The sequence below is a fragment of the Lygodium microphyllum genome, chromosome 8 (genome assembly GCF_053477565.2).
Source record: "Lygodium microphyllum isolate KBCC chromosome 8, Lygodium_microphyllum_v1.1.10, whole genome shotgun sequence".
NCBI classification, from domain to species: Eukaryota; Viridiplantae; Streptophyta; class Polypodiopsida; order Schizaeales; family Lygodiaceae; genus Lygodium; species Lygodium microphyllum.
This window is the reverse complement of record NC_141142.1, coordinates 92,127,871-92,141,265: the sequence shown is the minus strand read 5'-3', so window position 1 is coordinate 92,141,265 and position 13,395 is coordinate 92,127,871. Positions and strand designations below refer to the sequence as shown.

General features: G+C 39.8%; 2 pseudogenes; one reads left to right on the top strand and one right to left on the bottom strand.

Annotated features, from left to right (window-relative positions):
• Positions 1–2,020: 2,020 nt before the first annotated feature.
• On the bottom strand, positions 2,021–2,452 carry LOC148032597 (uncharacterized; annotated as a pseudogene).
• Positions 2,453–3,500: 1,048 nt separating this feature from the next.
• On the top strand, positions 3,501–5,433 carry LOC148032596 (pyrophosphate-energized vacuolar membrane proton pump 1 pseudogene; annotated as a pseudogene).
• Positions 5,434–13,395: the final 7,962 nt, after the last annotated feature.

The following is a 13,395-nucleotide window of genomic DNA, read 5'->3' as shown; positions in this document are numbered from 1 at the left end:
CTCATGTTTATATATCTTTGTGTATCGCAGAGGGACATGCATGCCATAACCATCACTAGCTATGTGGAAGTTCCTGATAACAACGAGCAAACCCTCCTTCAAGAAATTGCCAAGCAACTTGTTACTAGTGTTGGCATCGATTCAAGTGAGAAAATTTTCAATTCTATGTTGGGGTAATGTAGAATTCGATGCCTCTATTTACCATTTCATTAGCCATTAGGGACCAACTTGAGTAAGGATATAGTAGCACCATATTATGGCATCATATAGATTATTTGAATAATCTTTTGAAATAAAATTATATATATACAAGCTTTTTCTTGACATAGGAAAAAAAAGCCTATATAGGAGGATATTATCTATTTAGAAAATTTTTCTTGACATAAGAAAAAAAAGCTTGTATAGTGAATTTTTTTAACATAATGTATTCGACGTGTATTATGTGTTATTTGAAATTAACTAAACAATCTCTATATAAATTTCTAGTTGAAAATTTAATAGATTATTTTCTACTTTGAAACTCACATTAAGTAGGAATATTAAATTAAGAAAAATGCAATATTTTCAAGCTAGAGAAAAATTAAAATTACATAAGAAATTTTCTATATAGGAAAATTACCATATGGAGGGAAATATAGTGGATTTTTTTTTTACATATGAAAAAAGAGAAAATTCCTTATCAATTTCCTATTTAAAATTAGACATAAGTAGGGAGTAAATAATAGGGAAAGTGGAACATTTCCTAGTTAGAGAAACTAGGGAATTGCATAGGAAATTAATTCCCTACATAGTGAATTTAATTCCCTACATATGTAGGAAAATAAATTTCCGACATAGGAAATTATTTAATTCCCTACATTGGGAATCTCCCTACATAGGGGATTTTTTTCCTATGTAGGGAATTTTTTATGCGTTTCCCTAATTTCTCTAACTAGGAAATGTTCCACTTTCCCTATTATTTACTTTCCCTACTTATGTGTATTTTTAACTAGGGAATTGATAGGGAATTTCCTTTTTTTTCCTATGTAAGAAATGATTATAAGTTTATTGTGTTATCAACACAATAAACTTTTCTTGTGTGTTGAAGCTCTTGAAGGAATAAGAGCATATCTAATGTCCAATTACGTTGAGCTCATATACCACAACATTATATGAGAGCTAGATCATGCTTGCAAGCTATGCTTTTTAAAATGCCTATCCCATCGCTATTATCACATAGTATTCACATTCCTTTGCAATTTGTATTCCATCTTCATTCAAAACTCTTTTGTGACCAATGAGTCGAGTAAATATTTGTCACTACTTTTAAACTAACCATTTGGTAATGCAAGCTAGGGTAACGGAGGACACACGTTGGTTTATAACATGGCATTGATACATGTTGGAAAATATCTTAAGGCTTGTGGTAGCACTACGAAGGGTATTATCTCTACTCCTATGTAACGAAGACCACGGTGCAAAGCCTGATGAAAATAAATATGACAATGCGCAAAACTAATCGGTGGTTCCTTAGGTTATTGACATGAGAGTTTCCCTTCACAAATTTATGGTTCTTGTGGGAGTTTTGACATTTTGCATTGCTAGTTTGAGGGAAGAGAACAATACGCAATGATCAATGGCATTATCAATCGACTAGATAGCTGTAGTAATAACCGTTATTATCGGTTTGCCTTGCAAGGGCAGTAAGCTACAAGATGGCGGGGAAGATGACGCTCGAGCTAAGCAAGCGCAAGTGTTACAAGCTTGGATTGTGAGGGCTTAATCGGACGTGACAACCTTGCTTATGCCATTGTCCATGCTCTTAGAGCCGTATAACATCGCTATGCTAGTACTTAGGGGCCTCGTCCACTGTGAACGGGTTTAATTAGAAGATTGGAAGGGCAGTACAGAAGCGGCCTGTATATGATCCTCCCCACTCTTTGATCTCTTTTGTATGGTTCGAAAACAAAGAACAAAGGGATGGGCTTCCTTCAATGTCTATGCAAGGGCTTATTAATTGGTGGCTAAGGATAACAGCTCACTACTGGCCGGCGGCGAAAGCCGCGACGGGGAAGGTCTTGGTGATGCCGGCGAAGCTCTTGAAGTGGATCTTGCCCGAAGGCGGGTCATGATCGACGCTGATCTCCCCGACGGGAGGCCACAACATGAGTTCCTTGGCCTTCACCCCTTTCAGCTTCTTGATCTTGTGCTGCGAGATGAAGCCCGTTATCTCCGTGTCGTAGCTTACCAGCTTCCCCGCCTACTTGAATTCGTGCTCTACCTTCTTCCCCTGGCTCACCCACATGTACCCCGTCTCCGCCACGTGCCCCAGCTCCTTCACCTCCTCCAATGGCAGCAGCCCAGCTGGCAGCCCGTGCCCCGTCAGCAGCTCCACCGCCTTCCTCAGCGCCTCCGCGTGCCCCTTCCAGACTATCGCGCCCTGCCTCGGATCATCCGCCTTGGCCGGCGCCATTGCAGCACTTGATCGCTGTTGATTATATCTAACCTAATTAATTGGCGTCGGAGTAAACTAATGCGAGTGTGAAAACGGCAAGAGCGTCGTTGCATTCGTTATATTCAAGGTAAATGTAACGTGGTTGAGGCCTCGATTGCTCAGAAGGGTTAGTTGTCCTTTTGTGATCGGGAAGCCTTCAGGCGGAACGCATGGAGCCTTTTAAGTGCTCAAAATAAGCCCAGCCCCAGGCGTTGTGCCGGGTTAAAACTTAACAGCGATCTTACTCGGAAGGGCGCTATCCCCACAGCTGAATACTGTCTTGATTCTTGAGGTAATTTCACTGTACGATATAGTACACGACTCCTGTGATGTACATTGTTTAATTCGGGTTTATTTAAAGGAGAAACAACTCACGTGGCAAACTATGCTGAATACCGCATGTGATAGAAATGACCATCTCATGTTTTTCTGTGTTTTTGGTGTCATTAGATATTTTTCGCACCATAAACTTTGAGAAATGTTGAGAGTGTGTACATGTTTCATCATATATCAATTAAACAACTGATGGTGTTTTTTACACTGTAGAGGTGAAGATTGGCAGATTTTTAGTTGCAATATATGTAAATAATTGTTGCGTCATTACTAGTTTGACAATTCTAATACGTTTCTTTCTCTGGTGAATTTCACAGGTTGCAGATCAGGAGACATTTGGTACACTTGGAGCCATAGTACAGAGTAGGGCAGGGACTCGTCAGGTTGGGTTTCTGACAAATTGACATGTTGCGGTTGATTTGGACTACCCCAACCATAAGATGTTCCATCCACTGCCTCCAAATGTTGGACCTAGTGTTTATTTGGGTGCAGTGGAAAGGGCAACGTCATTTATTACAGATGAGCGGTGGTATGGCATTTTTACAAGTGTGAATCCAGGTTTCCCTCTTTGCTACTTGTTTTCGAGCTATCTACTGTTAAGGCATTCTTTATTGTCCATTTTATAAACTTCTCTGTGAGTTGAAAGAAGAATTCTGGTTTCCGTTTCGTGATATGACAATATTGATACTTGATGATGTTTGCTCATGGGGCGGAGACATTTGTGCGATCTGATGGTGCTTTCATTCCATTCGGGGACAATTTTGATGTCTCCAAAGTCACAACTACTATCAAAGGGATAGGTGAGATGGGAGATGTTATAACTATTGACTTGCAAGTAAGAGTCAACAGCATCGTGGGGAGGAGGGTAATAAAAGTTGGCAGAAGCTCAAGGCTAACAGAAGGAAGCATCATGGCATATGCCTTTGAGTACGATGACGAGAAGGGAAATTACTTTTTCACTGTTTTCCTGATTATGGGCGAGAACCAGCAGACATTTGACATGCAGGGAGACAGTGGCAGCCTGGTACTGATGCTTGAGGAAGGTAAGAAAAAGCCTAGCCCTGTGGGAATAATATGGGGAGGCACAACGAATCGTGGGTGCCTCAAACTTTAGAATGGAGATGCACTTGTGAATTGGACAAGTGCAGTGGACCCACAGTCACAACATCGTCAATGGATCATCAAACTGTGACGAGGAGGATAGATTAGATGAGGAATTAGATGCATCAGCTATTAGGAAATGCCCTGAAATTCAGCAAGCCATATCCATAGGAGCCATATCGTTTTTGCTAACAGAGTATAAGTATTTAGTTTATTTCATGGGCATATTTGCTGCTGTCATTTTCTCGTTCCTGGGATCTATGAAGAGGTTCAGCACGAAGCCCCAGCCTTGTAGATACGATCCAAAGCAGGAATGTGCCCCAGCTCTCTTTACAACGATTTTCACTATAGTTGCATTTATATTGGGAGCTTTGACGTCCATAGTGTCGGGATTTTTGGGCATGATGATCGCAAAATATGCGAATGCTCACACAACTTTGGAAGCCAGAAAAGGGATACGCAAAGTATTCAAAATTGCCTTCCAATCAGGTTCGGTGATGGGTTTCTTACTTGCCGCTAATGGCCTCATAGTTTTATACATCACTATAAAACTGTTCCAGCTTTATTACAAGAATGATTGGGAGGGCCTTTTTGAGGCCATCACTGGCTATGGGCTTGGATGCTCATCCGTGGCTCTATTTGAAAGGGTTGGAGGTGGAATCTATACCAAAACTGCGGATGTTGGAGCAGATCTTGTTGGAAAAGTAGAAAGGAATATCCCAGAGGACGTTTCGCAAAATCCAGCGATCATTGCTGACAATGTGGGTGATAATGTGGGAGATATTGCTGGAATGGGTTTAGATTTGTTTGGCTCCTTTGCTGAAGCTTCTTGCGCAGCTCTTGTTGTGGCTTCCATGTCATCATTTGGCACAAATCATGACTTCACTGCTATGTGCTTCCCTCTACTCATTAGCTCTATGGACATTGTGGTGTGCCTCATCACAACCTTGTTCGCAATTGATGTGTTCGAGATCTCAAATCTAAGGGATATTGAATCTACACTGAAGACACAGTTGCTGATATCCACCATCTTAATGACATTCGATGCAGCTTTTGTTTGTTGGGTGGCACTACCATCCACGTTTTATATGTATGATCCTAACGGTGGTGCAAAGATGGTTCAAAACTAGAAACTATTTTTTTGCGTTGGAGTAGAGCTTTGGGCAGGGTTGGTAATTGGCTATGTTACATAGTATTTCACCAACAATACATACAGACCAGTCCAGGATGTTGCTGATTCTTGCAAGACAGGAGCTGTTACCAATGTCATCTTTGGTTTGGCACTTGGCTACAAGTCTGTAATCGTTCCAATATTTGCTATTGCTGTTGCCATCTATGTCAGCCATACCCTAGCAGCCATGTACAGGATCAAAGTTGCATCTCTTGGAATGCTTTGTACCATTGCCACCTGTCTAGCCATAGATGCATATGGTCCCATAAGTGATAATGATGGTATCGCAACCGGTCTCTGGATGACCATGATACTTCTTACACATCTCTCCACAAGAAGCGCAGCCGCAATATAGACTATGAGGCTGCAAAGCCTTTCAAGATGGACAGATTTCTCAACCATAGGACTTCTTCAAAGTCCAGCTTGCGGCATCAATAGGCCCCAGTTGACAGCACTCTGCTCTCCGAATTGGTCTCCGTGATCCACACTTTGGGGAACGCTTTCTCAGATTAGAAGAGATGAAACTATAGATGCAGAGAGTTTGAGCGATTTCATGATGATCTGGAGGCCAGGCGTACAAAGATGCTCCTAGAGTCCCAAAAGCAGATTGCTAAGATGTTTTCTTGGGCTCTGAATAGTAGTAAGAAAACTGATGAGCTCTTGCTGATGATTATCGGTATTTTGTTCATCATTTGATTATTCTAAATGTTTCTTTCTTCCAGCTGATTTTTGGCTCTTCATGCTATGTTTCATATCATTTCATCTATATTACAGCTAATGCGTTGAAATTATTCCACGCTTTGTTTATAAGAAATGTTTCGAGCTGATGGGATGATATTTCATTCTTATTCCAGCTCTTGAAATGTTCCAGTTGATGTTTCATTATTATTCCAGTTGTTGAGTTGTTCTAGCTGATGTTTCATTGTTTCCAGTTGTTGTTTGTCTACTTTCAGTTGATTCATTTGTTCAAGCTTATGTTTATTCTACTTGATGTTTTATCTATTCTAGCTAAGAAGCTGATGTTGCAGCTAATGTGTGCTCACTTGATGCACTTCTGGGGTTCCACTTCCGGTGTCTCGTGTCTCTCTTCTCTTCTCTCTTCCTCCATTCCTCGTCTCCCTCGCGCATTGCTCAACAGGAAGTCTGTAAGATGCTTCAAACCAGAAGGAGAAGTTGGTGAGCCCATAAAAGCATGAACAATGAATTCCTTGTTTTCACCTGCTCAACTTACTATCAGATGGTGTAAAGAATAGGGCAAAAAAGGTATGCGTGTTTTGATGTTTTACAAATGTCTCTTATGTTTCTAAACTTTAGTTTATTATGTATACATAAAGGTAACAAAATCACAAATGATGGTACAATAGATAATGGAACAATGAAAGCTAAGGAGGTCATTGGCCCTAATGTCTCTTCAAATCACGATACAGGTATATGTCTTTATTTCTACTAAACTTTGAAAATTAAAATTTGTACATATTTTACGTCTTGCTTTATTAGATGATTCATTTTGAGATTAACTAGCTTTAATTAGTATCTTTGTCTAATTTAAAATGTTCATAGTTATTCATATTTTTAAACTTTGAGTAATTGTGTGTATATATATAAATATAGATTAAAGAACAACAAAAGGTGGGAAAAGAGGTAATGTAAGAAAGGGAGATCAGGAGGTTACTTGCAATAATGTTTCTTCAAGTCAAGATGCAGGTACCAACTTTAAGGATAAAAAACTTGTACAAATTTGGTGACCCAAATTGATACAAAATATCTAATTACTTTCTTTTGTGTTATTGAAATTTTTCATAACCTTGTATTATCGTGAGCTTTGGTTAACTCTATGTATATATAGGTAAACAAGTTACTAAAGATGACACAAGAGACAATGCAAGAAAAGAAGACATTGAGATTGCTTGCCTTAACACTTCTTCAAGCCAAGAATCAGGTATTACCAGCTTTCTTAGATTGATAATGAGTCATTTTTTGAAATGGTTATACTAACTAATGATATTTGATCACTTGAGTATCAATAGGAGTGACACGCATACCATCATATGATGATATCTATCGGCCACCCATGTTGAAATTTAGAGAAGAGGGTAGGCAAACATATTGAAATTTAGAGAAGAGGGTAGACAAACATTTATTACTTTGCAACATATTGGAGATTTAAGGGATAAAACAATCAAGACACACATGTTGCTTAATTAGTTTTTAGTTTTATGCTCCTTTACAATTATTTTCATTTTTCTTTTGGTTGCTAGAAGTAGATGTTGATGTCTTAATTTGTTTAATATATTTTGATCATTAGATGTATGCTATTGATCCTTACTTAGAAATGATGACATTCTCTATATAATTTTCTAGTTAAAAATTTATTGTGCAATTTCTTGTTTGATATTAGCATGTCTAAGAGAAAGGGCAAATTAGATAAAGTGATAAGGAAAAAAGAGAATTTCCATGGAATTCCCTAGTTGAAAGTACATATAAGTAGGGAATGTAAAAAATAGGAAAAATGAGAGATTTCCTAGTGAGAGTACCTAGGGAATCACCTCTAGATATTTTTTCCTATATAGGAATTATTCCCTACATAGAAAATTTTGTATTTTCCTATGTAGGAAATATTTCCTACATAGGAAAGGTCTTATGTGATTCCTTACTTATTCTCACTAGGAAATGTCCCATTTTCCCTAGTTTTTACTTTCCCCACTTATATGTATTTTCAACTAGGGAATTCCATGGGGAATTCTCTTTTTTTCCTATATGGGGATCAATTGAAAGTTCCTTGTGTAACCCTTTTGTTCCTTTTTCCTTCAAAAGGATAGCCCCTACAATCAAGGGTTCTTCTTACAGTGGCAACTTGTAAGATTTTCAACCTTGGGTAGAGCGGAAACACCTCAACTAAAGCTAGAATGAAGCTCGTTACAACACGTGATAGTTACTACTTCTCTTTTCCTCTTTCTCCTTTTGCCTTTGTCCCTTTCATCAAGTTTTCTAATTACCACTTTTCTCCACTTGGAGGCAGAAGGAGGCGCTCTCTCATGAGAATACACACAAAGGTGGCGAATGTTTATTTTCATTATTACAATGTATATTTGCACAAGATGAGGGTGTGTCATTTTGGCTCTCGGTTGGTGTTTTGTCAATCAGTATGTTTATTTTGAATTTACAAAGTTATTTTTCAATTGCGTCAATTGCTTGTGTTAGATTTGTTTTGTCACGGCCTTTTAACATGAGGACCATTCATGATTTGAATTAGACCAAAGTGTTTACATCATTTTTCAAATTGTTTTGGAGTAACGAATATCACCATGGTGCAAGCATGGACATCAATGCGAACCCAGTGACCATAATAATCATGCATGGTGCATGACGATGGAGATCATACTACAAAAATAGAAATTCCTCGATGTTTTCGATGGAAGTAAACCTTATCATGATCAAACAGATTCCACATTGGTTGATGAAGTCATGCTGTGGAATGAGCATGACTTCACCATGTGTCTCGAATTTCTTCTTCACATGATTGATGCCAAAAAGCAAATTGTTCGCATGCAAACCACTGCACATTCCATTTGGATGCAATTACCTGCTACATATGAGTCAAAATTAGTTAGCAGTTAGTTAGATAATCTCAAAACATTAATCAATATAATTATATAAGAGGATCAACAAGTTGAATTTTTTTTACAAACTTGGCACTTGAAAATGGATGATGTCCTACTCTGGGGGTTGAAGTCCCCTCGGTGTCCAAGCAGTACTTCATCTTGCCACCCTTCAACCATCTTGGCAATCCTTTATTTGAACCCAATCAAACCATGCAACCTTATGTGTACCCACTCTCATTCCATTAACTTTATAAGAAAGTTCTATGTAGCAAGCCAATCAATACTCACAACCTACATCAAACACATTAGCCCTGTACGTGCACTCAAAAGTAAAATCTCATAGTAATTCTTGCCATGTCTCCTCACACAATACTTATCCATCATGTAAGAAGTTTAGGCCGCGATGTCGAAGGGTTTGTGAAAGCAAAGTCGCGTCTTCAGAAGACCTTGATATATGTCAAGATGGAAGATCAATCAAATGAATAATCCAATGTCATAATAACCATACAACAATTCTAGAACTCGATCAATAAATTCTGTTTAGGCTTCAGCATGCCATACAGGTAAATAAGTGATATTTGTGTAAGGAATGGCTTTCCAAGGGAGTTTGCAACACTTGTATTTGTCTGAAGTAAATTAAACACCAGAGGAAAAGGCAAGCTAAAGTACCCTGTTCTGCAATTTTTCCTTTCAGACAGATTTCAGTTTATGTTCCAGGATAATAAGAAGGGAAAAGAGATTGGATACAAAGCATAGTTGTTATTAAGAAACTTCCCACGAGGTTATTATTTCACAAGTCCAGTTTGAGGAGGTTTGGGAGATTCTTCTCAAAAGATGAGGGGATGATTCCCTGCAAGTTATTGGCATGTAGATCCCATGATCTGAAATTCACTCTACAGACAACGAATACATGCTCCTCTGCATTCCACTCCAGGCTTTGGGCACACCACATCAATTTCCTTAATGACAAGAGAGAGCTTGTTCAAGACCAGGAGCAGCAACTCCCTTTCCAAGGGAGTTGAGTTGAATTTCAGGGCCTGAAGGTTCTCAAAAGTTCTGCTGGACCGAAAGGGAGACCACTCTCACCATCATTGATCTCAACAAGGTCCGATCCATAGCTTCCATTTTCAATGAAATCATGGACCATTGCGGCCAGATTGTGTTCACTATCAATACTGCTATGTGCACCATGCAAAGCTAAATAGGCCTGCCCGTGATTATTCAAAACATCTCGATTGTTGTTGCCCCTATCTTCAATTTGTGCCATCGACTAGTAATACTTGACGATTTAGACTCTACTTCAAGTTTAATGCATCCTCTTCTCTGGCTATGGCTTTCACAAGTTTGTCAAACTTCGTTATCCTTCACCACAGCTTTAATCGAGTTTGCACTATCTTCCTTCCGACATCTCATCTTCTGATTTCAGTTGTCATCTCTCGTGCCAATTGCTTGCCGTCCGCCTAACTATTAAGTTCGTTGTAGATAGTCACACCTTCGACTTTGTTTTCTTCAGCTGTCAGTCTTCTTTTCATCAGCAACGTCATAGGAACATCTTCCTTACTACAAAGGTGTAGGTGGTCTTCATTCGTTGATCGTCACCGCAATTGTTGTAGCATCATCCAATTGTCGCAAAATCTTCATCTTCGTCCCCAGCTTCTTTGCAACGTACTCTGATTCTTCCTTTACGTCCCTTCGGCTCTTATTGTTGGTGCAGTGATTCTTCTGCTGTCGACTTTTACTCTGTCTTCAGCACGCAAGCCGATTGATGCAAAACAAAGGTGCGACCTGTCCTACTCCTTCCCGACGATTCCTTAATTAATCCTCCCCTCATTCCTTTCAGTCCAAGCCTACTCCTCCTCGCAGTCACTCTGAACGCAGAGCTCGCCCTGTAAATCCAGACGACGATCCTCTCCTTCCCACCTGAATCAAACGTCCCCTGTTTTCTTCTCGTTAGACCCTTTTCATCCCTTGTGAATCTCCGAAAATTGTCTATCTCCCTCCATCTCCCGTTGATCCTCTCGTGTTCTTTTTCGTCATCAGTATAGAATAAAAGAGCAAACATAACAACTAAGTATGTACAAATTATCAAATCACACACACGACTTTTGGATGGTTTTCACACCTCGAATGCGCAGCAATACGACATCCACCCCCTCTAATCCTGCGCATCCTCCGGATGGGCCAACTACCCATGATCATTATCATCAAGATCCACAAACAGATCAATCTCTTCATTATGCATTTCCGGTAGATCAACAAGATTATCTATCATATCATCTGTCTCTTCCATTGGAATTTCTTCTCGTTGCTCTTTTCTTGAAAATTCTTCCAATGCATAATCCTCATCATCTCTTTTCTTGGAAATCTTGATTCTTTTTCCAGCAATAGGCACTCTAAGCACTGTCCCATCCAATTCACTCAGCTCATATGTTGCATTATCAAAGACATATCTGACTATGTACGGCCCAAACCATCTTCCAAAGTGCAGTATGCTGATTTTCAAGGTTACTATCAAAGACCAATACCCAATCTCCCTCTTCTATTGCTCTAGGCCGCAAGAGATGCCTGCTGTCAAACCTGTCCTTATTCCTTAGTCTAGCAACCTTCAACTTGTCAATAGCTAGTTGAATATCCTCAGGTCTCCTCTCCATCTGTCGAATCCGAAGAGCTAAGAGCTCTTCTCTCGTCAAATCCTCCTGCCAAGGTAAAACTGACCAAGTCAAAGCACAAGTCTCAATTGGCATAACAGGTTTCTGACCATACATCAACTCTGCAGGCATATATCCTGTGGTAACACTATGAGTTGTACGATCAGTCCACCAAGCAAATGGTAGAAGTCTCGGCCATTCTCCAATCCGTCCTCTGCATGCTTTGGCTAATGCTTTCACTATCGGCGGATGCCCTCTTTCACTCTTTCCATTTCCCTCTGGATTATATGTTGTTATTAGAGCCAACTTGATTCCTAGCTGAGAGAAAAACTCCCTAGCTTCATCTGCATCCAATTCACCACGATCCGCACTGATCTTACCCACACAACCATACCTGCAGAAAATTTCCTCCAATAAGAACTTACACACTGCACTAGTGGTCTTTGTTCTCAAAGATCTGCCCTCAACATGATTGGTAAGATCCTCTCTAGCCAAAACAATGTACCTCATCTGCCATAGACCCATAGGCATGGTAACCAAATCAACTACCCACTTATAATGAATGCATAGTGGATAGGTCGGATGAAGCTCATCTCGATGACGTACTACCGAATACATCTGGCAGTCTCTGCAAGTCTCAACAAAGTGAGAAACATCTCTATACATGCCTTTCCACCAATATTTCTCCTTGATTTTCTCATAAGTAGCCCATACTTCTCTATGACCAGCCCAAGGACTCTCATGAAACTCCCTCATCACCTGTAACTGTGTCTCTCTATCGCCGACAACCCGCAAAGGTAATCCATCTCTTTTCTTCGGATGCTTCCAAAGAAATCCGTCCTTGAGAAAATAACCATAGGCTTTCCTTCTGATCTTCTTGAACTCTTCATCTGTCCATTCATCTCTTTTACTTAGTGTACTAAGGTACCTGCCAATCTGCAACCAATCTCCAACATAGAGTTCTTCTGTAAAAGCCACAATATCATAGACATGACAAACATGATCAACCATAGTGGCTGAAATTTTTGCATCATCCTCTTCTGCAAGTAGAGTCTCCTCATCATCATATCTGGCTCTAGACAACATATCTGCCACTAGATTATCCTTTCCTGCTATGTGTTTAAATTCCGGATTTAATGACTTGATGTATGTAATCCATCTCAGCATAGCTATATCTGGAGTAGAGCAACTCGTGATCATACCAATCAATGGCAAGCAATCTGTCTCTACCACAACTGAAGCTCCAATAAAGTACTCCTTGTCACATTTAAGAGATGTGACAATCCCCAATAACTCCCTCTTGATTTGCGGATATCTCCTCTATCTCTCGTTTAGGACTTTCGCCCCACACCGAATAGCATACCTATTTCCATCTGCATCATCTTGACCCACAGCCCAACCTATGCCAATTGGACTAGTGTCAACTGTCAATACAATAGGCCTTTCACAATTATAATCCACTTTCTTGAGAGTAGGAGTATTCTGCAATAACTTTTTCAATTTCCGCATGGCTTTAGTGTGGCTCTTATTCCAATAGAATTTCTGCCCCTTTCGAAGCAGCTGATACAAACAATCTGCTATGTGTGCAAAATGAGGTATCCAAATCATATAAAACACACAAGCACCAATGAATCTCTGTACCTCTAAAGTAGTAGAACAATACTCTACAATCTTGCCTATAGCATTCACCTTATCAGGTGAGGGTTTTCTGCCATAATATCCACACATATGCCCAACAATGACAACCTCATTCACTCCAAAAACAGATTTTTGCCCTGAAAGTGTCAAGTTTACTTCTTCTAACCTGGCCAAAATCTTCTCACATGCTGAAATATGATCAGCCACAAAGGATCTACATCCCTGCTCATTTAGACTTTCATTCTTCTCTTCTTCTGCACACCCCTTAATGGGCCCATCATCCAAGAAAGGCATAGTAAGCTGAGGTATGAAATCATGAAGGACCTTATGCATGGCATTCATCATATGCGCAACAGAATTAGTGGCACCTTGAGGCAAGGTACACATCCTGACAAGCCCAATAGGAGTTCTCATGGTGGTTATGTCCCT